The sequence below is a fragment of the Quercus lobata genome, chromosome 2 (assembly GCF_001633185.2).
Source record: "Quercus lobata isolate SW786 chromosome 2, ValleyOak3.0 Primary Assembly, whole genome shotgun sequence".
In the NCBI taxonomy this organism is placed as follows: Eukaryota; Viridiplantae; Streptophyta; class Magnoliopsida; order Fagales; family Fagaceae; genus Quercus; species Quercus lobata.
The window spans coordinates 26,808,222-26,834,573 of record NC_044905.1 but is presented as its reverse complement, the minus strand read 5'-3'; the positions used below and the strand labels follow the sequence as shown (position 1 = coordinate 26,834,573).

At 39.0% G+C, this 26,352-nt stretch overlaps 1 pseudogene; it reads left to right on the top strand.

The window, feature by feature from the left end:
• LOC115962163 overlaps positions 1-17,236 on the top strand; it is a 33,751-nt pseudogene extending 16,515 nt beyond the window's left edge.
• The last annotated feature ends 9,116 nt before the right edge of the window (positions 17,237-26,352 follow it).

The window sequence follows — 26,352 nt, the reverse complement described above, 5'->3', positions numbered from 1 at the left end:
AGTCGAAGTAAGTCCTACATTATATAGGAGCATCATAGGGAGTTTGCTCTATCTTACAGCCAGTAGACCGGACATTGCTTTCAGTGTTGGCGTTTGTGCCAGGTACCAAGCTAATCCGAAGGAATCTCACTTGACTGCTGCTAAGCGAATCATTCGATATGTGAATGGTACTTCAAACTATGGTCTGTGGTATTCAAAAGACTCAAATGCTTGTCTTGCTGGGTATTCAGATGCTGACTGGGCTGGCAGTGTAGACGATCGGAAAAGTACTTCAGGCGGCTGTTTCTACCTTGGTAACAATCTTGTCTCGTGGATAAGCAAGAAGCAGAATTTCGTGTCTCTATCTACTGCTGAAGCAGAATACATCGCTACTGGAAGTTGCTGCACTCAGCTTCTTTAGATGAAGAAATTACTTCATGACTATGGAATTCCTCAAGAAACGATGTGTGTCTTCTGTGACAACACCAGTGCCATCAATCTTTCCAAGAATCCTGTCCAGCATTCAAAATCTAAACACATAGAGATACATTACCATTTCATTCGGGATCTGGTAGAGGAAAGAGTTATGTGTCTTGAGTTCATACACACCGACAATCAAAAGGCGAACATCTTCACCAAGCCTCTCGATGGTCCACGGTTTGAATCACTCCGTAAGACCATTGGTGTTGGTACAATTCATTGACTCTCTTGTGTGTTGTGTGCTTCACATATTTATAATATGATAAGTTTGTTTGTGTTGGAGCACACACTTCTTTGTTAGCTCTCTGTGCAACATGTTTATTGTTTGTTTGTTCATTTGTGAATACTGTTGCTTCTTTCTATGTTTGTTCAATCTTTTTCTTCTTTTATGTAAAAAATCCAAAAATCACATAAAAATTAGAAAATCAAAAAGTTTGATTGACATTGTTGAGTTTTTGTCTCAAAACTTGTTTTGCCTTGTACCTTTGTGCTAATGACTTTGTGCATTTTCGAGCATTGCTTGTTTCTTTGCACTCTTATCTCTGTGGGAGAAATCTTGAAATCTATGTGACTGTTGTAAATAGATCTTCAAACTTGTCATGAATGATTAGTGAATGGTTTTATTGATCTTAAGACATGCATAGACTTGTGTCTATATATCTTCCCACTCTTTATTTTTGTTTTGCTAAAAAGAGCTCACCAAATGTAAATCTCCAAATGAAAAGAGATATTGAGCTGCAAAAGCCTGTCGCACATTCTAGTATTCGACTAGGAAAAAGGGTAAGCGACCTTATATTAAAGTGAATGTTTATTCAAAAAGCCAAATGCTTGTTCTTTAAAGTGAAATGTCATATATCACTCTCACAATGAGAGATGATTGTCTCAAAAGATCAAAATGATCAAATGTTATGTTTGAAAGTGGAGTCAAATGGTAAGCTCCAAGTTATGTTATCAAGTTGTGTGGGAGGTCATATATACATATTTCTATAATTGAGATGGGTCACATGATCTAGTGCTAATTGTGTATGTCTTGGTTGAATTGATCATTGAAGTTTCACATTAGACTAAGGACTATCCCATTGTTGATATCCACACACAACACACAAGTTTATGTTCAATAAATGTCATATTCATTTGTGTGATTGTACTTGATGAAATGTGTTTTCACATGCTCAATCCTTGTTAATTCAAGCACAAAAATATTTTTGAGTGTTTTAGGTGTTTTTGGAAAGTATTTTGTTTGAAAAATCTGAATATTTCAAAAATCCAGTTCTGCCCTATTTTGGCGGCTCAGTCGCGGGTATGTCAAGTCGCGAGCCTCAGTCGCGTCTTCGCAGGTCATTTTTGGCGACTTGTTCGCGAGTGGAAGGTCCAGTTACTCAGAGATTTTCGCGGCTCAGCTCGCAACTCACTCGCGGGTAGACCTTCCAGTCGCGAAAAATACTTAGAAAAATTTTTCAAATTTTTGTCCTTGAGTGTTTTGGCGGCTTGATCTGGCGATTTTTTGGCGACTTATTTAAGTCGCGAAAAACGCGTGTTTTAGAAATATAGGGGCAGTTTTTAAACTTTTTTTTTTCCCTCGATCTTTTTGTGACTGTTCATTGTCTTTCTCATCTGCTCTTACCCATTCACACCATGCCTCCATTTTCGATCTCCATTTTTGCCTCTTTTCAGCTCAAAATCATCGAGTAACAGGTATGGTTTTTCTGTCTTGAACTCTTTTCTACTTGTTGTTATGGTTTTCCCTCTGGATTATTCGCATTTGATTGTGATTTTGAGATGGGTTTTTAGCTCAGTTATTACTCTTTGTCCATGCTTAGCTTATGGAAGCTTTTGTTTCTGTTTTGAGCTATTTTAAATTGTTGGTTTTGTTCTTCATCATGTGCTTAGATAGGGTTTGCTATTTTTGGTTTATCATCTTGTCTGATCTGCTGTTGATGTGTTGTTTCAAAATGATCCTGTATTGAATGTGGGTTCTTTTTCAGCTGATTGTGTGGTTTTATTTTGACCCCCTCTACTGTGTAGTTCAATTTGGGCCATTTGTGTCCCTCATTGCTATTTTCTAGACATTTTCATCCAGCTGTTAGGGTTTCTTCATTATCCCTATATTACCACTAACTCACTGCTAATAAAGTCTGTTGGATTGTGTTTTGTCATTTCCTTGTTCATAATACAGACTAGACATGTCACCATTCAAGAAAGCAACTGTGAAAGGAGGTAGTTCCAAAGGGAAGGAACCCGTAATTGATGTTGATGATTACCCACCTCAAACAAAAGAGACTCGCTCTTCATCAAAGAGATTTGATCCCAACAAGTTCAGATCCTATGCAGCCTATCAGTCTCATGAGAATTATTTTCAAAATGCTACACCATTACTAGAAAGAACTGTGGATCAGTCCTTACTTCATGACACTGACATTCCGAAATGGTTTGCTCACAAGGACTGGAATTACCTTCTCTCTGATCTGGATGACGCATATGAAGATTTGGTAAAAGAATTTTATGCCAACGCAATTGTGGAAGAAGATGAACTTAAGTGCTGGGTTCGGAAAAAGAGCTTTTCTGTCTCCCCTGCATATCTAGCAGAAATCCTTCACATCAACAGACCAATATTCCGACATTCACCAGTTTATGATGATCTCTGTCCTGATGAGGAGCTTCTCAAAGAAAGTCTTGGTCAAGACTTGGAGTTCTCACCCAATGGAAAATCCATCAGTGTTTCCTCTCTTTCTCCAAAACTGAGAGTGCTTACAATTGTGATGTTTCACAATTTGTACCCTTTGTCAAGCACTGGGTATATGAACCTCGGACGTGCTTTGTTTCTTCATGATCTAATCTCTGATGTGGAAATAGACATCTGTGCTCATATCTTTCATGTTCTGCGCAAAACGGTTCTTCGAACTGAGTCTCGGATATGCATTCCTTTCTACAGTCTCATTTCACGGATCTTGAAGCTCAAGGGAATTTATCCAACGGCAGATGAATCTCCTATCTCAAAACCAAGTCCAATCAACATGCGTACATTCAATGCATGCATTGGACATAGTCGGAAGAGAGCCAAAACAGAAACTTCTACATCTCACAGCGGCTCTCATTTCAGCACTCTCTCCCTTGATGAGAAACTTGATCGCATTGTGTCCTCTGTCCACGAGTTGAATACAAAGATGTCTGGACTCACAGCTTCTCTACACCATCACAGTACTCGATGGGATATGAAGTTTACCTCTCTTCAAACTCAATTGGATCAAATTCAGAGAAAGATAGAAGAGGATGAATAGCCTATTCCATGACAAAAAGGGGGAGTGATAGGCATGATCAGAAGGGGAGGATATTACCTAAGGGGGAGTGTCTTTACATTCTTCTTCAGTTTAAGTTTTCAGTTTAAGTTGTTATATTGTGTTTTGTAAACTGTTATATGGTGGTTTGTACCCATGTGCTTTTGTAAGCTTTTAGGGTTAATGTTTTATGCATAGTTTGTAGGCTTTATGGTATGTACCTTGCTTAATGCAGCCTTTATGCTATGTTGAAATCAGTACTTTAATCTAAATGTCTTGCATTTTGATTTATGTACTGTCACTCTTGTGCCCTTGTAGGATTGTTCCTAGATGCATATACCTTGTGTACTATGCATTGGTTGAGTGTTGAACATACAAGTATCTTGCCTTGTGCTTGTTAACTTGTATGTCCTTGTGTTCATTCCAAGTGTGAATGAGCACTGTGATCACTACCTTGTGGTGTTCACTTGGTTGATCAAGCCATGGTTTGTTTCTTAACTCCATCTTTGCTTGATCACATATTGCTTGTTTCATATGCATTTTATGATTTTCTGCTTACAATGATCATGGTGTATTGTTGTGTTTCAGGAGTATTATGTTCATATGATTCAAGTGCTTCACAGCTTCTAGAGTTAGGTGTGAGTGAGTTTTGTTCAACTGTTCCCAACTCACATGTTAAGTCTAGAGTCTGTTTTAGGGTTTTGTCACGGAATAGCCAAAGGGGGAGATTGTAAGGTTGAATTTATTCAACCATCTAATTGGCTTTATTCCGTGCCAAATTTGCTTATAATTCAGCATTTAATAACCCTGTATTTAGGTGGGTTTGATGTAAGGGTAGTGAGTGAGATAGAGTGAAGATTGCTCAAGAGTGTGCAAGAAAACAGAGACTCGCGGCTGGGCCTCGCGGGTGACTCGCGGCTTCAAGCCGCCAGACGCAGCACACGTGCCAAGCATGCTGGAAGGTGAATAGTCATGCAAGCTGGAGCACTACGGGACAAAACAGGACAATTGGCCATACGGTTATCTCGTGACTAGATCTCGCGACTTAGTCAAGCCGCGAGGTCAAGCCGCGAGCCACCCCTGTTTTGTAAAACCTGATGTTTCACATTCCTCTCCCACTCCAGTATAAATACCCCTTTTACCCACGATTGTAAGAGAGTTTCCAGAGAGAATTTTGAGAGAGAAACCCTAAAGAAAAACAAGATTGATTCACCCACAATCTATACATTAGAGTCTCTTCAAATTCCTCAACTCTCTTCCTCTCCATTGTCAAATCCTTGAGAGGCATTATACCAAACCTGATTCTCACTATTATCATTACTGTGAGAGAGCTGTTTGGATTTCTGGGAAGCAGTTAGGAAGGAACCAATCTTCATTGGTTGATGCTATGGTCTAGTAGCGGAATCCGGGAAGCTAGAAAAGAAAAAGGTTCGGCGCAACCTCGTTGGAGCAAGAAGCTTGGAGGGCTTAGGTGCACTGGGTAGATTAGGCTTGGAGGGTCTATTGCTGTCCATGTATCCTAACTGTATTTTCTAGTGGATTGTTTACTGCTTGGAGGGCGGCGGAGAGGTTTTACGCCGAGGGCTTTGGTTTCCTCTTCGATAACACATCGCGTGTTGTCTTTGTGTTTGCATCTTCCTTCCTCTCTATCTTTGCCTTTTTATTATCTGCTGTGGATTGTGTTTTGTTTCGGCTTAGATAGTTTTTACCAATTTCATATTATAGCGTATGTTAAGTTTCCGCACACTAGTTGTTTGACATATTGCTTGAATTAGTTAAGTTGTAATTTGGGGGTCTAAACGTTCAAAGGTGTTTATACACGTTTTTGAACTTTTAGTACCTTTGTCAGTGCGATGAAGAAATAAGGCAGAATCATAATGACTGGCCATGTAACCCAAGCGAGAGATGGTAAAACTGAATTTGGCAAACCAAGCTTATGGAGTTTGTTTAAGGTCATAAAGTGTACATCGAAGGTGACAAACCTTGTTAGAGTCAACAGAGAGACCAAGAGGAGGTTGCATATAAACTTTTTCACTTAAATCCCCATTAAGGAATGCATTTTTGACATCCATCAAAAAAATGTCTCATTTATTGGCAACAGCAACAGCTAAGAGGGCACGAATAGATAAAATACGAGCAACCGGAGTAAAGGTCTCTTCATAATTAATCTCATACTCTTGTGTAAAACATTTTGCAACGAGACGAGTTTTGTAGCGCTCAATGGACCCATCAAAGCGAGTCTTAATCTTGTAGATCCACTTTCAACCAACCACATATTTCCTAGGGGGGGTGTCACCAAATCCGAAGTATGGTTTTTAGATAATACATCAAGTTCCTCTTTCATTGCAATCTGTCATAAAGTGTAAGGTTGAATTTATTCAACCATCTTATTGGCTTTATTCCGTGCCAAATTTGCTTGTAATTCAGCATTTAGTAACCCTGTATTTAGGTGGGTTTGATGTAAGGGTAGTGAGTGAGATAGAGTGAAGTTTGCTCAAGAGTGTGCAAGAAAACAGAGTGTCGCGGCTGGGTCTCGCGGGTGACTCGCGGCTTCAAGCCGCCAGAAGCAACCTCACGTGCCAAGCATGCTGGAAGGTGAACAGTCTGCTAGCTGGAGCACTACAGGACAAAACAGGACAACTGGCCATACGGTTATCTCGCGACTGGATCTCGCGACTTAGTCAAGCCGCGAGGTCAAGCCGAGAGCTTCCAGAGAGAATTTTGAGAGAGAAACCCTAAAGAAAAACCAGATTGTTTCACCCACAATCTCTACCTTAGAATCTCTTCAAATTCCTCAACTCTCTTCCTCTCCATTGTCAAATCCTTGAGAGGCTTTATACCAAACCAGGTTCTCACCATCATCATCTTTGTGAGTCTGCTGTTTGGATTTCTGGGAAGCAGTTAGGAAGGAACCAATCTTCATTGGTTGATGCTACGGTCTAGTAGCGGAATCCGGAAAGCTAGAAAAGAAAAAGGTTCGGCGCAACCTCGTTGGAGCAAGAAGCTTGGAGGGCTTAGGTGCACTGGGTAGATTAGGCTTGGAGGGTCTATTGCTGTCCTTGTATCCCAACTATATTTTCTAGTGGATTGATTACCGCTTGGAGGGCGGCGGAGAGGTTTTTCGTCGAGGACTTCGGTTTCCTCTTCGATAACACATCGCGTGTTGTCTTTGTGTTTGCATCTTCCTTCCTCTATCTTTGCCTTTAAATTATCTGCTGTGGATTTTATTTTGTTATGGCTTAGATAGTATTTAATCAATTTCGTATGATAGCATATGTTAAGTTTCCGCACACTAGTTGTTTGACATATTACTTGAATTGATTAAGTTGTTATTTGGGGGTCTAAACGTTCAAAGGTGTTTTTACACGTTTTTGAACTTTCAATTGGTATCAGAGCGGGTACACTTGTTGTGGTTTAAATACCTAAGTGTGATCCTTGACCCCTTGTGTTTATTTGCCATGGATTGTGCTTTGTATGACTCTTTGCATGATTTGGTTGGTGATGAATGTAACATGCCACGTGTTTGTGAAAATGCCTCTATGAGTGTTAATCCTCATAAGTGTGATGACATGTTATTTGAATCTATGGGTGTTGTTGACAAACTCTTCAAGAAAAATGCTAAGAAGTTTCAAAAGAATTTGAGCAAGTTATTATGTGAAAAGGATGATTTGATTGCTAAGCTCAATGAATCCTACAAATTGGTTGAGAAATATGAAAAACTTGCTGAAATTTCTCTTGAAAAGCTGAAAGAGTTTGAATGTTTGAATATGGACTTGGATGCTAAACTTGTTTTGTCTAACAAACTTGTTGATGATCTTAAATGTGAAAATGAATCTCTTAAGATGCATGCCAAGTGTTTGATTGCTGAACCCATTGATAAAATGGATGATAATATTTGTTGCAATCATATTGTGGTACCCGATTTTGTGCCTAGTGTGTGTTCTACCTTAAAGGACAAATCGGTGTACATTCCTCCACATAAGAGAAATCAAAAGGTGGAGAGAAAGGCTGTTAAGTCAAAGCCTTCATTTAGGTCTCAACCTAAGGTTTTGAATGGATCTAAATTTGTTCCAACTTGCCACCATTGCGGTGTGATCGGTCATATAAGACCTCAATGCTCCAAGTTGAAAAGGGAACAAAACAATGTTGCTAGATCTTTTCCCAAGAAGCCTAGTAGACCGAAACACATTGTGTGTCACCATTGTGGTGCCTTAGGTCATCTAAGACCTCATTGCTCTAAGTTTCAAGCTCTTAAGAGAATCAAAAGAAAAGAGAAACTTGAGCTTTTTGGAAGTTGTGCTTTGAAAGCTAAACCGGATTGGATGGAAAATGGTAAGTTGTTGAAGAAAGTGGTTAATGCTCTTACCTCTTTGTCTATGTGCATCTCTGGTTCTCATTCTTCCAACCCTCGTCTCACTTCTCTTGAGACACTCATTCCAAACAATCGTTCCGTTTGGATGAGGAAGGGTTCCTATGGTTGAGCCTTTGCTCTTTTGGTCCTTGATCTAATTCTTTCGATCTTTGTTGGACCCTTCATGCATTAAATGTCATATCATCATGCATTTTGTGCATCTTGCATTTATTTGTATGCATTGTTTCGTTTTTGATCTTACTTTTATGTTTCTATTTTGTGTGAGTAAAAATCCAAAACCACATAAAAAGTGAAAAATTCAAAAAGTTTGATCGTATTTGTTTGAGCACATATCACATGTGAGTTTGGCCTTGTACCTTTGTACAAATGGCTTTGTGCATTTACGAGCTTAGCTTGTTATTTTTGCACCTATATCTTTGTGGGAAAAATCTTGACATCTTTGTGTGATTGTTGTAAATCGATCTTCAAGCTTGTCATGAATGATTTGTCAATAGTCATGTTGGTTTTGATACATGCGTAGACTTGTGCTTATATCTCTTCCCACTCTTTTATTTTTATTGCTGAAAGAGCTCAATAAATGTAAATCTCAAAATGAAAAGAGATAATGAGCTGCAAAAGCCGTCGCATATACTAGTATTTGACTAGGAAAAAGGGAAAGCGACTTATATGAAATTGTATGATGCCCAAAAAGCCAAAGGCTTGTTCATCAAATTGAAATATCACAAATTTCAGGCATCAATCTCAAAATGAGATGTTTTGATTCAAAATGATCAAATGTTATGAATTGTAAAAAATCCAAATGAAAAGCTTCAATCTTATGTAATCATTTTCTTGTGGGAGGTCATATATGTTCATTTCTATAATTGAGATAGACCACTTGACTTAGTACTAGTTGTGTATGACTTGATTGAATTGATCATTGAAGCTTCACTCTAGACTAAGGACTATTCCACATTTGATACACACACACAACACACATGCCTAATGTTCAATGAATGTCTTATTCATTTGTTAGATTGTACTTGTCTAAATGTGATGTGTGTTGCTCAATCTTATATGGATTAATCCAAAAAGATTTTTGATCATTTTATATGTTTTTGGAAGTGATTTTTATCATTTTTTGTGTTTATGTTTAGTGCTTACTTTGTTTTTCAATGTTTAAACATGTTCTGTTTTGAAAAACAAGTATCAGAATTTTTGGCCACTCATTTTGGCTACTTGCGCGAGCTGCCAGTTTTGGCTACTCGGTTTGGCGGCTTGCAAGCCGCGAGTCTAAGCCGCGAGTTCAGATAGAGAGGTTTCGCGGCTCACTCGCGACTTGGCTCGCGACTCGCCAGTCGCGAGTCGCCCAGAATCAGCTTTTTAAAGAGCTTTTTCGTGGGAAACTTGTTTTAAACCTCTCCCATTCTCTCTAAAACCCCTCTTTCAATATTTTTACATCAAAACCCAACCAACTTGAATGGTTTTTCATTCCATTAACATTTCTATGGTAATTATAAATTCTTTTCATTATTTTTGATCCTTGGATTATGTTTTGGAGAGTTTTGTGCTCTTGGTTGGGATTTTTATCATTGGGGTTGGGAAAACTTAATTTTTGTCAAATTTCTTCATGGGATTGGTTTCTTTTGTTGATATGCATTGGATGTTGGCCCCTTGTGGCAGAAAGAACATGTATTAAGGGTGGATTTCATGATGTTCATGCATTGTTTCACATTTTTGTTCATAGTGTGCATGCTAGGTGTTTGATAAAATGCCTCTTAGACATTTTCTCGCTTGTTTGGACTCGATGAGTACCAAACTTTGGGGTTTCTCATGTTTCCTCATTAGGAACATGTTTGGTTCATTAGTTGTGTATTTTGCACACTTTGCCCCACATGTGCATTTTTCATGCATTGGTCATGCATTGCACTTAGCCACCTCTTGCACACACTTTTGTTACCCTTGTCATGCATTGGTCTTTACCTTATTTTTTCATCCTAACATGTCATTTCTGTCTTATGCTTTGTAGCATTTTACTTTGTCATGGGTTTGAGCTTCATTTTCTCATTCATCTTGCACCCCTCATGCATCATTAGCATTGTTCATATCTTCATCTCTTGCCCTCGTTTCTTCTTGACCCTTTGTCTATTCCTGACAAAAAGGGGGAGAGTATACTCTAGAGTATGTTTCGGAGTATTTTGTCATTTCTATATGACTCTTGTGCACATCCTTAGGGGGAGAAATTTTATTTCTCATGCACATTCGTAGGGGGAGAGATATTCCATAGGGGAGATGCATATACCAAGGGGGAGAAGACATTGTGTTAACTAGAAAACCTTGTTTTGTTTGTTTTCTTGTTGGCTTTATGGTGCTTTGTGTTATGCTTTGGTGTTCTCATTGCATCATGTTTGTGCTTTGGACATGCATATATCCCTATGTTATTATGCTTCATTAAATGCATGTTCAGATGATCATTTGCTTTGCTATGTGATCATTGTAGTCATTTCTATACTTGTTATATTATACTTGTCTTTTATTACTTGCTTTACCTTGAGGGTCTAATGTGTTTTGTGCAAGTGTTTCAGGGTACAAGTATATATATGTTCCAAGTGCATCACAGCTTCTCATCACTTTGAAGGGGAGAAATTTTAAGCACTTTTAGTTTATATTGTTTAAATTTTTATTCAATATAATGTCATTTGTACCCATGTGCTTATGTAAGCTTTTAGGGTTTATGTCTTTTGCATAGTTTGTAGGCTTTATGGTTTGTACCTTGCCTAGTGCAGCCTTTATACTATGTTGAAATCAGTACTTTAATCTAAATGTTATGCATTTTGGTTTATGTACTGTCACTCTTGTGCCCTTGTAGGATTGTTCCTAGATGCATATGCCTTGTGTGATATGCATTGGTTGAGTGTTGTGCATACAAGTGTCTTGGCTTGTGCTTGTTAACTTGTATGTTCTTGTGTTCATTCCAAGTGTGAATGAGCACTGTGATCACTACCTTGTGGTGTTCACTTGGTTGATCAAGCCATGGTTTGTTTCATAACTCCATCTTTGCTTGATCACTTATTGCCTGTTTCATATGCATTTTATAATTTTCTGCTTACAATGATCATGGTGTATTGTTGTGTTTCAGGAGTATTATGTTCATATGATTCAAGTGCTTCACAGCTTCTAGAGTTAGGTGTGAGTGAGTTTTGTTCAACTGTTCCCAACTCACATGTTATGTCTAGAGTCTGTTTTAGGGTTTTGTCACGGAATAGCCAAAGGGGGAGATTGTAAGGTTGAATTTATTCAACCATCTTATTGGCTTTATTCCGTGCCAAATTTGCTTGTAATTCAGCATTTAGTAACCCTGTATTTAGGTGGGTTTGATGTAAGGGTAGTGAGTGAGATAGAGTGAAGTTTGCTCAAGAGTGTGCAAGAAAACAGAGTGTCGCGGCTGGGTCTCGCGGGTGACTCGCGGCTTCAAGCCGCCAGAAGCAACCTCACGTGCCAAGCATGCTGGAAGGTGAACAGTCTGCTAGCTGGAGCACTACAGGACAAAACAGGACAACTGGCCATACGGTTATCTCGCGACTGGATCTCGCGACTTAGTCAAGCCGCGAGGTCAAGCCGCGAGCCACCCCTGTTTTGTAGAATTCTGACGTTTCACATTCCTCTCCACTCCAGTATAAATACCCCTATTACCCACGATTGAAAGAGAGCTTCCAGAGAGAATTTTGAGAGAGAAACCCTAAAGAAAAACCAGATTGTTTCACCCACAATCTCTACCTTAGAATCTCTTCAAATTCCTCAACTCTCTTCCTCTCCATTGTCAAATCCTTGAGAGGCTTTATACCAAACCAGGTTCTCACCATCATCATCTTTGTGAGTCTGCTGTTTGGATTTCTGGGAAGCAGTTAGGAAGGAACCAATCTTCATTGGTTGATGCTACGGTCTAGTAGCGGAATCCGGAAAGCTAGAAAAGAAAAAGGTTCGGCTCAACCTCGTTGGAGCAAGAAGCTTGGAGGGCTTAGGTGCACTGGGTAGATTAGGCTTGGAGGGTCTATTGCTGTCCTTGTATCCCAACTATATTTTCTAGTGGATTGATTACCGCTTGGAGGGCGGCGAAGAGGTTTTTCGCCGAGGACTTCGGTTTCCTCTTCGATAACACATCGCGTGTTGTCTTTGTGTTTGCATCTTCCTTCCTCTATCTTTGCCTTTAAATTATCTGCTGTGGATTTTATTTTGTTATGGCTTAGATAGTATTTAATCAATTTCGTATGATAGCATATGTTAAGTTTCCGCACACTAGTTGTTTGACATATTGCTTGAATTGATTAAGTTGTTATTTGGGGGTCTAAACGTTCAAAGGTGTTTTTACACGTTTTTGAACTTTCATAAAGGTCAGTGGAAGCCTCACAATAGGTGTGAGGCTCGTGCAGTGTAGCAAGGGTAGTGTAACAATGATAATCAAGTAAATGTGTAGGAATAGATCTTACCCGAGTTGAGTGACGAGGTGGAATGTTTTGTGCAAGATCTTCAGGCGAAGCAAGAGCAGGGGACCTAAGCTCAAGGTTGGGGTTAGGTAGCTCGTCTTTGACCTGTTCATCTTCCACCTGTTCATTAAAGGGTAAATTAGGAAAAGGATCAATGATATCTAGTGGTTGGACAGAGAAATCTACAAGAGAATCAGGAGTAACTATAGAAGGATTAAGAGTAGCTACAAAAGGAATACGTGCCTCATCTGGAAAAAGATCTAAGATAGAGGAGGAAAATAGGGAGGCATGGAAGTGAGAGAGCTCGACAAAGAGGTGATGTTCCCAAAAGACAACATTGTAGGAGATACGAAGACGATGAGAGACAGGATCATAACACTGATACCCCTTTTGAGTTTCGCCATAGTCAAGAAAACAACAAAGCCTTGACCGAGACTTAAGTTTGTTATGCTCATGTGGCTGAAGAAGAACGAAATAAGCAGAACCGAAGGAGCGTAGGTGGTGATAGTCTGGAGGTGACCCAAAAAGGCACTCATATGGAGTTTGATTTTGGATAACAGGAGTTGGAATGCGATTAATAGCATGAACATCATGAAAAGCAGCTTCGCCCCAAAAAGGAGCAGGAACTTTGGCAAAAAGAAGAAGAGCATGAACAGTGTCAAGAATATGACGAAGTTTTCGTTCGGCTCTACCATTTTGCTGAGAAGTACTTGGACAAGTTAGTACATGAATAGTGCCATAGGAATGCAAAACAGCTTGGAAAGCATATTGAGTGTACTTAAGAGCATTATCAAATCGAAAAATTTTGATGTGTTTGGAAAATTGAGTTTCAACCATTTTTGCAAAATTAGAATATACTTGCAATAATTCAAAACGATGTTTCATATTAAAAATCTAGCTATAGCGAGAGTAATCATCAACAAAGACAACAAAATATCGATACCCACCAATATTAGAGATAGAGGAAGGCCCCCAAATATCAGAATGAATAAGGTTGATAGGCCACAAACTGAATGACCCCTTGTGATAGAAATTAATTAATTAATTAGCCAAGTTATTAATTAATCAATTTATCATGCAAACGCGTGGTAGCACAAAAAAATCACCAACAAATTAAATATGTAGTGAAAAATAAATAACACGGTGATTTGTTTACGAATGGGGAAAACCTAACAGCAAAAACCCCACTGTGTGATTTTCAGGTCACCACTCCCGAAACTCCACTATTATCACAACAAGCGGTTACAAGTAAAGAAATCCAAGTACCTTACCACCTACAGTTGAACCCTTACCCCAATACCCAATTGGACTTATTCTGTAGCGACAGTTCCCCTTTCTGATGCACGACTCCCAGTACGTGACTAACCAATTGCGCGGATCCCAGTACGCGACTTCAATCACCAACTAAGAAGGTTGTTGGTTGCAAAGTTTTTCAGTTCATCCAAACGATGAAGATCAAGAAGATGCTTGGTCACAAAACTCTACGGTGCACATACACAGCAACTTCTTCAAGAGAAAGAGATGAACTAGGGCAAGAACTTCATCTCTGGTCACAATTTGCTTAAACAGAGTTTGCTCAATGCTTGTGCAACTTGTGAACACTTTGACGGCTCTTAAATTGATCCTTTTATATGTCTAGGGTTAGGAGAAAAGAAGGCCTAAAGACACATTCACGGATCCCAAGAAAATCATATTGAAATTCTGAAAATCTTAAATCTCGATAGATAGCAGATGTCGAGCAGGTGTCGAGCACACCGAATGAAGAACCGCTTCCTAAGCTCGATAGATGTAGTTGTCGACCAGCTATCGAGCTTTAATGATTTTGCACTCTGAACTTGTTTTCTTGAACAGACTTAAAAGCTTCAATACGTGATCTTGAAACAAGGTTTCTTGAAGTATTTAAAACATCATAAATCTACCCAAATATAAGTAAAGTACGTTTTGTCAAAAGATAAGCCAATTACATAAAATCAAGACATATGTTCTTAACATGTGAAATACATATGTCCTAACAAAGGTCAAAGATATCAGTGAATATTGATTCACTAGTATTGAAAGGCAAAGTTGGTTGTTTTCCTAACTGACATAAGACACAATTAGAATTTTCTGTAGACACTGAACCTACAAACCTCTAGAAGCCAATTGTTGTACTTAAGAGGAAGATGCGTGACCAAGTCAAGCATGGCAAAGTGCAAGGGAAGGAACAGAAGAAACTGCAGTAGCTGCAGCAACAGAAACATGAGCAACAAGTGGAAGACGAAGGTTGTCCATGGGAAACATATGCCCAACTCTGGGATCGGTCCCAAGCTCTTGTCTTGTCCTTGGATCCTACACAATACACCATGTTGAATATGCTAATATGGATGCGGAAGAGAAAGTATAAAGTATAGAACACAATAACATACGAGGGTTACGTGGTTCAATCTAACGGCCTACATCCAAGGAGGAAACCCTAAAGGGCTACATCAATAATAGATTAGAATGTAGTACAAATCCTGTGTTACAATGAATCATAACATGTGTATGTATAGTAAACTAAACCCTAAACTAATAGACTTCTAGTACAAGTAGAAGACTTGGCTTGCACACAAAATAGAATTAGGCTTGGGCCTATGCTAATGAGCTAATATATCTCTAACACCCCCTCTCAAACTCAAGATGGAAGCTTGATGGAATCTTGAGATTTGATAAGGTTGAAAAGATCCCTTAAATGAAGTTTGGCTCTGTGACGGTAGTTTGAGGAAGGCAATGGTCTTGCAGTGTTGATGTGACTTCTAACGATGGCATGACTATACTGGAGAATTTTAACGGCAGTAATGGGAAGCCAAAGAATATGAACGTAGTGAAAAAACACCGAGGAAGAAAAAGATTGCTCTTAAATACATCGTAAGGATAGAAAACCATGGCCACAAGAAGGTAGCTCTGATACCATGTTAGAAATACTAAATGCAATAGTATTGTATTTCTCAAATGAAAGAATATACATAAGTGCCTTTATATAGGAGACATATAAGTGCAATACAAGAATGTGTGCTACACAAGTAATCTAGTTGGGTTTAAAGCCCACAACACTATAGACGTTAACATGCACATCTTGCTCAACTACCTTAATCAGCTTGTTTACTGTTTCCCTTTTTCTTTTTGATCTGAAACTTTTCCAACTTGTTGATTATTGAAATGTAGACCTGCAGCGAGCTTGGATTTCTACTATATGGCCCTCCGTTATACCTCGGCCACATAATGCACTGCAATGCTTAATACCATTCCAGTAGTCACATTTATCCTCTCTGTTCTGCTGAGGTGAGGCAAAAATTTTGCTTTCCATCTATATTGAATTTCATTTATATGCAAGTATACGGCTAGTATTCAAGAGAGAAGAATACTATTTATTTATAAATCAATCTACAAGTTACATTTGCTTTGCCTTGCAAGTTTTAATTGATCTTCGCAGAAGCTTAGTTGAAAATTATATAGCATGTGAACTACCCCTCCTAATAACATATGTATAAGTTATGACATACTTTTCTAACCATTTTAAACTGTGTTATAAAGTCATATGGGTACTACTGCATAAATCAACCAATGGGCAAAGATATTGATTAAGAAATCATGTGGTTATCTGGTACACCATTTTGTACTTTCACCATAGCTAGTAATAGTTAACTGGTTACGTCTATCTTTTAGCTATCTTATTATTGCCAGGATTTATCACAAAATTATTGAAAAACACAAAATGGTAGGATGGAGACTGTAGGTTGGAGCTCATTTTATGGTATACTGAAGATTGTCGGTATGTTCATAACTGTTGGAGGAGCCATGCTACTTAGCTTCTACCAGGGTCCTCCTTTGAAAAACCCCCATGCTCCAAGCCCTGTGGGAAGCAGCACTGAAACATCTCACGTTGGGGGTCATAAGAACTTGATTGTAGGCCCTGTGCTTATGTTTCTCTGTTCTGTAGCTTGGTCATTATGGCTCATCATGCAACCAAAGCTTCTTACGCAATATCCTGCCAAGCTAAAGCTGTCCACTCTGCAGTGTCTCCTCAGTTCTGTGCAATCCACTGTCATAGCAGCTGCCTTGCGGCGGAACTTTAACTCATGGAAGATAGGGTGGGATATTCAACTTGCTTCCGTAGTGTATTGTGTATGTCTCGGCTTTCTTTGCTTCATTATATTTTTATTGCTTTGTCAAAATATCTTTTTCCTCATAATTTTCTTTATGGTTGTTGGATTAATGCATGTCTTGCTTGTATAATATGAAGGGTATTCTAGTAACTGGATTCACATACGGGTTGCAAGTTCGGTGTATAGAGAAGAAAGGGCCACTTTATGTGGCCATATTTTCTCCACTTTCATTGCTTATAACTGCTATCTTCTCCGCTCTAGTATGGTCTGAGCAGTTAAGTTGGGGAAGGTTCGTTGCCTCCAGTTAATTTGAACGTAGCTTTACAAGAACAATTAAAAAAGCAGTACTTCAATTTTTCTTCTTTTGTGTTATTTCTAGGCTAATTTCTTGCCATTCATGTTTTTATTAACAGTCTATTGGGTGGCATTATGGTGGTTGGAGGTCTTTATTCTGTCCTGTGGGGAAGGAGCAAGGAGTACAAACAACTAATGCTCAAAAGCGAACCTCCCAGTGAGAAGGGCCAAGATATTGAAAGAGACTGACCAGTTTAGGCTGATCACATTGTTTTCCATCCACACACATGCGTGTATGTTAAATATTGGTTTTCCATGTTATGTAGAGTACTGATTCTACTGAACTAGTGATTGAAGATATGATTGTTATTCTTTTCTTATAATTTATTCTAAAATTCCCGTCCCTGTTTTGCATGCTCATCCTACTTTGTATTTTTCAAAAAAATTATTCATTGCTTAGTTCAGGTTTCTCTGACCCTCTAAAATCTTTCCACAAGTTAATGGTCTTGCAGCAGTATTACTGTGGCACATGATTTTCAGGGATATTGCCATGTTGGTTTATCTTTTGAAAAGCATGAGAGTGGATTTCCCGGTAGCATTTTGACCTTGAAATGAAATAACACACTGCATTAGCAATTTGTAAGGCAAGTTGAAACAAAAAATTTTACCTACCAATGTCTCCTTCAGTAAAATGCTTGATTATTTATTTATTTATTTATTTTTTAGAGTAGAAAATATGTTGAATGAAAGAGGAAGAACAAACTCCATCTATTCCTTGAGCTATCAGGACCGAGCTTAGAATCAAAGAGATTGTGATCCTTCTGTCATATTACAACTGGAAGCCCTATGGGCGATGGATTAAGGCTCTCTGATTCTTCTGAAGAGATGTTGAGAACGCTATTTGCATTGAGCAACAGTGTGATCTATCCACTTGCTGAAGTTGCATTCATTCTTGAGAAACTGATGGGCCACGATGAGTTGGATCAGGCAATCTGAGCAATAGGGCATTCATTAAAAACGTGTTCAAAAGTGCTACAGCAACAACCCGAGTCTTCGATAGATAGTCTAGTGCTCAAAACTGTACAAGTTGGTAGCACATTCAATGTCAATCATGCCATCTTCCACTAAAGCTAAAGTTTACATGTTCAACTTTGAAGAGGGTAAAAATCTAGGTTGACGGATCTCCATGAAGTGGGCTTGAAGGATCCACGTCCAAGGGTTGGTAGAGGGCAAGCCCAATTGTGCAAAGGTCTGTTATGGACAGATCCTGCATAAACAGATGCGACAGAAGCCCTAGATGGAAATACTTGCGACACACACTTAACCACCACAAGATCCCAAGGCAAATAGGAATTCTAGCACAAAGAGGATTCTGGAAGATGCGCGCATTAATGAATATCTTCTCTATAAGGAAATGTCTTGTCCATCACGTTTGAGACTATTCAAGAGGATTCCTATAATGAAAAAATTTCTACACCAAGGAGGAGAGGTCAACCTTCTATTACTATAAATACCCCAATACCCTCACAAATCTAGGAACGCATAATTTACCCTTCTTTAGCACTCTAAAATTGTGAAAATAATTTTAACTTAACCTTTGGAGGGTATTCAGCCGGCACCACACCGGTGCTCTCTATTAGGTCTTCTCTCTTTTCTGTGTAGGTATCGTTACGAGCGTGCGAAGATCGTGTAGCTCACTGGTAATATTTACGGCATCATCACACTTATTACCATGTTGATACTTAATGGGACAATTTGTAGATTAAATTAAGAGAGAAGGTACTATTAGAATAAACCTGCAGTCAGACTAACTGAAGAACACATTGTCCACTTCACAATCAGAAACTCCTTCCTTATATCTAAAACACAGCACAAACGTATCAACACTGCAAGCAGTTTGTTAGACAATCAGGATTGAAGTTATAGGTATTGGACATATTTCTTAAATGATTTAACTGATCAAATCAAACTATAAACAACACTAACTATTGATAAATTATCGATTTTCTCAGAAGTTTAAATTATTAAGAAATTGTAAATTTAATCCTTTAATTATAATTCTAACACTCCCTCTCATGCTGAAACTCCCCCTCAATGAGTGAGGTTCAACACGTGGGTTTTTAACATTCTAAATGGGAGGAATAAAACTTAGGACTCTGATACTATGATAAATTACTGATCAATATATATATATATATATATATCTATATTCTATATATTACTAAAAACTGAAGCGTAGCGTTTAATGCTGTTGCTTTCACGTTGCGCCACATCAGCTGCCACGTCATTCTTTTTTTCTTTTCTTTTTTAAAATATAATTTGTCCTACAATTTTAAAATGGTTTTTACAATTTTTAGCCCTAAAAATGCAGTCCACTACTTATTTATTTACTTCCACTATCACCTTATAATAAATTCAGCCCACTACTTATTTATTTACTTTCACTATCATCCTATAATAAATCTGTATAATTAATCCAGCGCACCTCTTATTTATTTAGTTCCACTATCAAGCCCAATCCAAAACTTTTTCAGTTTAGCTTTAAGGTTTTGTGTGAGCCTTTTCAGTTCAATGTTTTTTTTTCAAATTTTCTTATAATTGTTTTTAATATTTATTTATTTTTAATATTTACACTTCTCCAACCTTTCTCTCTCCCTTACCATTTCATCTCCCCACTACTTCTTCAATCTTTCTCTCTCCCTTACCTTTTCATTTCCCCACTACCTTCTACATTAATATCATTTTTCATCTTTCACTTCATCTTCCTTTATTTTTGTCTCTTCTTATTCACATCATCTTACTATAAATTTGTCACTATTTCTTCTATTCTATGCATAGTTTTCCCTTACCAAAAAAAAAAAAAAGGTTCCCTTTCTCTCTCTAAATTTTTTGGTGGATTTTTTTTTTTTCTTGCATCTCTACTTTAGGTTGATAATTTTTTATATTCTTTAAAACTCTATTTTGGGTTAATGCGATTTAGTTTTGTTTTTTAAATTGTTTTTTTTTTTAATTCCCTTTGATTGTTAAATGTTATCCTATTGCGTTCTAAAGAATTAAATAATAGCATATAAAAATATAATATTATTCTATTACATGGCATGATTTGGATAATTTGGTATTTATTCTGTTACATAGCATGATTTTTTATAGTGCTCAATTTAGATGTTAAACTATGAGACTTTACTAATTTTTGTTTATTTTCTAATCTTTTGTGGTGGACAAAGTACTCTTAATAGTTATATTAGAAGTACTCTGTAATACCATTTATTTAAAGAAAAGCAAAGGTTAGCCAAACGAAAATAATCGAATAGGTGAAAAATTTTAACTTTTGCAATTTTATTTTTATTATTATTATTTTATAACAATGCATGTATAGAAATTTAATTCTTAGATTTTTCTAATAATTGTTTATTTGATAATATGTTTTGGGCGGCTGAAATTATAATTTCTACAAAGAAAATAACCTTAATAGTTTATTGTAGGGGCCTTTTTTGTGTATGGTATATTGGGTTGCCTCCTGCGGTGATGGGCTGGGCTGCCTCCGGCGGTGATGGGCCCGAATATTTCTGAGTAAGGGAGTTAGGGCCGGTCCAATTGTAACTCAACTTGGGCCGGTTTGTGCACAAAATTATGTCTTGTCTGCCAGGAGTAAACTTACGGCAAGTAGAACTGTTGCAGACGAATTACGGCAGACAGATATAATAATGACCAAAACAGAGTACTCTGACTATTTAAATAAATGGCTATATAATCCCTACTTATGAAGCATGATTACAATTATGATAATGTCATTGCACAAAGAAAAGTAAAGGAGAAAGAAAATAACATAAACTAATCCAGAATGAGCATAAATCAAGTTTTAAGTCTAGTTTGCTGGAATAAAGTCAAAGAGGGGAGAACACCTCTTCTTAATGCAAATAATCCCCCAGGAAAGAGATCCTGCCGTGGGGATTAATGATTTTGAGGGAGTCGGACCTGAATGGTTATTGCCCAAAAAGAAAGAGTCCTTATTTACGTTTGTGGAAGAAAGTAAGATTTGAAAGGGGAGAAAGGGAAATTGATCTACCGATGCATGCCTACTGTATTACCTCTCCTTCTTCCTTAATTTTCTCTCTTTTCTTCTCTGTTTTCTTTCTTATCTTTTTTCTCTTCTCTTTTACTCTGTTTTTCTTTCTACCACGTAAAAAATGCTCTGTTTCGATCCCCTTTTCAGGGCACGGCAAGGACCCTTTTATAGTGCCTGTCGTGACCAATATTTTACTGTTTTGCCCCTTAACCGCCTTTGTTTGGTCTGGGCGTACTTGCCGACCACCAGGTCTGTGCGACATCTACCCTTGCCAGACAGAAGCAGGTTTGTTTCATTCCTCTGTATATCGTAACACTTCTTCCTGCCACGGTATTAATTCTTTCTCTCTCTACTCTCAAGGCATGCACCCAACGGTTCCCCCTCAAACTTGCCTCTTTTGGGTGGTCTATCATCCCAGCAGGACGTACCTCCCAAAAGGGCTTGGGCAGGAACCGCAAAATAGATATTTTCCCCTCTCCCCACCACCAAACCATACCCCCTTTACCTATTACCTCTGGCCCATGGCCCCACCATGTCCTATATTGGCTGGGTACAGGCTGGTGGTGTCTGGGCCTTGCGCGTACTTTCCTTTCAGATATGTCTAAGAGTCTGCCTGCTGCTCATGCGTCTGCCGTGATCTGGAGACTCTCCATCTGCGTTTCCTGACCCTTCATGTGGGCTTTTCTTTGGTTTCCCGCTTCATTCAGGAGCTGGGCTTCGTATGATGATGGGCCTTACATTTCTTTGGCCCACTTTTGATTTTCTTTATTGCCTGCTACGTTGAACTGTTATTCCTGCCGTAATAATTTAATCCTGCTAGACCTCTCTTTGGGCCAGCCATTTATTCCTTTCCTCAGTGGCCTGTTATGGGCACTGTTTTGCTTTTACTCATGGGCTCCTATGTCCCTTTGGGCTTTCCTTTAGGCATCCATGGCCTGATTGCTTTCTTTGGGCTTCCTCGGCCCGTTTGCTAATTCCACACTCCCATGGGCTTTTTTACTAACTTCATTGGGCTTCCCTGGCCCAATAACCTTATTCTTATCTTTGGGATTCATGGGTCTGCCATAAACTCCTTACTCTCTTAGTTTGCATTGCCTTGGGCTTGCGGTGGCCCTTTCTCACTTTTCTACCTCATACTCTGCCCATGGGATGCTATTCCTTTCTTTCCTAGCTTCTTTGAGCCCGCTTGTCTCTTCAAGACCCATTTATTTATTTGTTGGACCTGTGATCCATTATTCCTGTCGCTTGGGCCTAATGGGTTTTTTGCTATTTATCTTGTCAATTCTTTGTAGCCCTCATTATTAGGCTTTTCTGTCTGCTTGGGCTTCCACAAATGGCCCTCAACATTTAGCCTGCTAAACATATGAAACGTTCCTGCGATTCATATGTGAATGAAAAAGCGTTTCTGCCCTTCTCTCATCTTTTTTCTTTTTCTCTTTTTCGTGGGTCTTTTTTAAGCTGTGGACCCCTTCTTATACATATATATATATATTTTCCTTCCTGCCGCGAACAGGGTTGTCTCTTCGAATTTCCCAGTTTGGCAATTATTTTCGAAACAGAGCTGCCGCTTCATTAATTTCATCCCATTCTGATGGCTGACCCGTCACCTTCTTTCGTGCTGTTATTAATGACCTGGGTATTTAAGGAAGAATCCTTCTGCACTTTAAGCACAAACTCTTTCCTTTCCCAGAATGCACAACCTCTGTCTCTTACTCTCCTTTTTCTTTTCAAGCACTCATACCCGTTTTCTCTGACTAAGCCTCCTCACCATGTCATCGGTGAAAAGCCAAGGCTTTTCCCGCCGTAAGGGGAAGGCGATTGCTTTCGATTCTCCCGCCGTTCCTGATGTGGGTGAGGAGATGGAACGTTCCGATTTGGAGCGATCCACTGAGGAAGAGACGCAACGCGACCCTAATAGTGAGTGCGCTCCTTTAATCGACTTGTGGTATGAAGTCAATCCTTACTTCCCAAAAATCCCTGGTGACTATGTACCGCCGCCGCCGGGTCGTGTATTGATTGCCCTTGTCCGGCGAAACCCCGACGTTTCTTGGGCTCCTTTAGCATCTTCAATCCCCAATCTGTCCATTCGCCAAGGTATCTTGCTTCCTGTACCCCTTCATTTTGAATTTGGGTCTGACACAGCCTCAGGTTGGAAGGAATGGGTTGACAGTGAGCTTTACGACACGGGTTTTATGGGTTTGTTGCAACGAGCCGGCGTCTTGAAGGCTATAGTCTCGTCTCGCTACTTGTCAAATTTCCGAGACCTCTATAACCTCCGTCATTTGGTCCGGCGATGGTGTACTACCACCCACACCTTCTTTTTTTCGTGCGGCGAACTCACCGTGACCCTCGAGGATGTGGCTAACCGGTTACTCTTGCCCATTCTTAGCGATGCTGATCCTGCCGCCCTAGAGCTTTCTCTAGAGGAAGAGGCCATTGAGGATGAACTGAGGAAAAGGATCGCCGGAAACGCCAAGTTGTCCTACTGGGTGAGTTCTTGCTCTAAGTTTTCTGTTGCTGCCCGCCATGCGGCTTTTATTGCATTTTGGCTTTGCAAGTTTGTTTTTGGGTCCCACCCCCACTATGCCATAAAGTTTTTGTACTTTCGTTTGGCTATCAAAATATCTGCTGGGGTGAGCCTGCCCCTGGCTCCTATGTTCCTGGGGCACTTGTATGTTCAATTGGATATTCTCCGTAGTGATGAGAGTCAGGCTGGGTCCTGCCACATTGTTACCTCTTCCGTTCACTATACCATACTTCAACAGCTGTTGTTTGAGCGTTGTGCTCAGTACTTGACAAAATGTAGACCCGTTCGGTTTGCCAGAGAGAAGTACCAGACATGTCCGAGGGTGATTACCGACTTTTGTGGCAGGTTTGAATCCGATTTTTCGCTTGCTTTTCGTTGGTCTGGTTTGAAGCCGATTGGCTATTCTGTGGTTGAATCTTTTGATGAGGACGTGGGTTTCTCTTGGAGAGCCTATAGAAATTTGGGCACAGATTATACTTGTGCGGATTCTGCCATAGGTTCGTTTGTTGACACCATTGGGACCACTACCCCATTGGTTAGCTTTGATGAAACTGGGATTACCTATCTTGCTGCTACCAATGCCGGATGGCTGCCTTACCTAGCCGAGGAAAGCATTATGTTTGTTCACTATCCTGCCAACCGGGTGAGAAGGCAGTTTGGGTTGGATCAAGACATCCCTGATGATATTTCTTTCCTTATGGAATCTCCTACGTCAGCCCGTCCTTTCCTGCGACACACTGCCTTTGAATTTTGGAAGAAGCGTTTCAATGCCATTACAGTTCCCGGTTCACTAAGGGAGGGTGTCTGTACTTTTCCCATGCACGGTTACTGGCACACAGTGATGGATACATTTGTGACTGAGTTAGCGGGCAGCCGTGGCTTCTCCCATATTCCTCCTAAAGGGCTAGGTATGGTTGTCTCAATTAACCCTCGCCTGCTGCTTCCTTCTAAATCTGTTTTGGCATATGCTAGAAAATAAAGTCGGTCAGCCATCTTTGAATGGGATGCAGAAAAGAAAGGATGGTTCTGGCATGCTGGTGACTATCCCCCTGGTTGGGAGAAAAGAGTTAGAGTAATAAACATCTCTGCACCAATCAAGAAAGCACCTGCCAAACCCAAGTCTGCCAGCAAAACCAAGCCTGCCATACTATTGCCTCCTGCAGGTGCTCTTTTGGCTAGCAGAACTCGTGGTAGCAAAAGAAAAACTACTCCTCATCCGTATCTGCCGCTGAACGGAGGGTAAGTTACTTCTCCCCTTTTTCTTCTTTAGCAAAACTTCTTAACTTTCTTGCGGCTAACTCGCTAATTTCCTCTGCTTCTTTTCTTTTAGTCCAAGCATAAGGAACATTCATCCGTTACCTGCCCCATTTTGCTTGATGAGCCTGAATCTAGGGGTGTGCAAAATATCCGCTTAACCCACCGACCCGTCCGACCCGCAACCGACCCACTCGCCATGTGCGGGTCATTAAGTTAGGCGGTTTGGGTTGGGCGGGTTAGACCCCAAAAATTGCGGATTGGATTGGGTTATGGATTGAAAAATTGCCAACCCGCTACAACCCAACCCGCCCGCTTAATTAATAATTTTACATAGATAAAAAAAATATATTAGTTGAAATTGTTAAGTATTTAAAATTAATCAATTCACCTAATAAATTTTTATAGCTAATTAATCATCAATTCCCTAAACAGAACCAGCCTTCAAAAAATTCCTTAAACAAAATCTAAAAAGTCAATATTGAAACCCTAAACACTCTTACCTACCACCCACCCCATTTACTTCAGCCGTATATACATTATATTTATACTATTGGTATTTATATGCTCTAAGTCTTACTTTTTCTTCTCACTGCCTACACCTTCAGTTCAGCCACTGTTTTGCCCTTTTTCTTCTTTAACTTTTTTGAAACTTATTTTATATCCTTTCAACTCTTCATCGGTAGCACAAAGGTAATTGCTTATTTGCTTTCTTGTCTTTTATTGTTTAGTTTTTGTGTCTTTCTTATTTCAGTTTCCATCATTTGAAATATATATAATATAAAAAGTGATAATAGAAACCTATTTTATATCCTTTCAACTCTTCACTGACAGCACACTTGATATTGCCAATTTGCTTTCTTGTCTTGTATTGTTTAGTTTTTGTGTCTTTCTTATTTCAGTTTCCATCATTTGATTAATTTATATAATATAAAAAGTGTTAATATATTACATGCAAAGCCATTCTATTTCTGGTAGAGGCAATTCATTGTATATTCAAGTATTTATTGTTCATTGTATATTCAAGTTAATATGTTATATTGTTATATATTACATATTCGTACGGTTCATCTTATTCTTTGTCTTTGTCTAATTTTTTTAATAGGTGCAAAGCCATTCTATTTCTGGTAGAGGCAATTCATTGTATATTCAAGTATTTATTGTTCATTGTATATTCAAGTTAATATGTTATATTGTTATATATTACATATTCGTACGGTTCATCTTATTCTTTGTCTTTGTCTAATTTTTTTAATAGGTGATGGAGGGTGAAACATCTAGTGCCCACAATGAAAAACCCAATGACAAAACTGAGTCTCCGACCATAGGTAATACCAATGCACTTCCTCCTAAGCGTCCTAAAAAGAAAAAATCTGAAGTTTGGGATCACTTTTCAATGATGGGTGATTGTGATCCTAATAACCCTAGAGCAGCATGTAATTACTGTGGTAAAGACTATGGATGTCGTGGGAAAAGGGATGGGACTAGTAATTTACGGAATCATCTTTATAATCAATG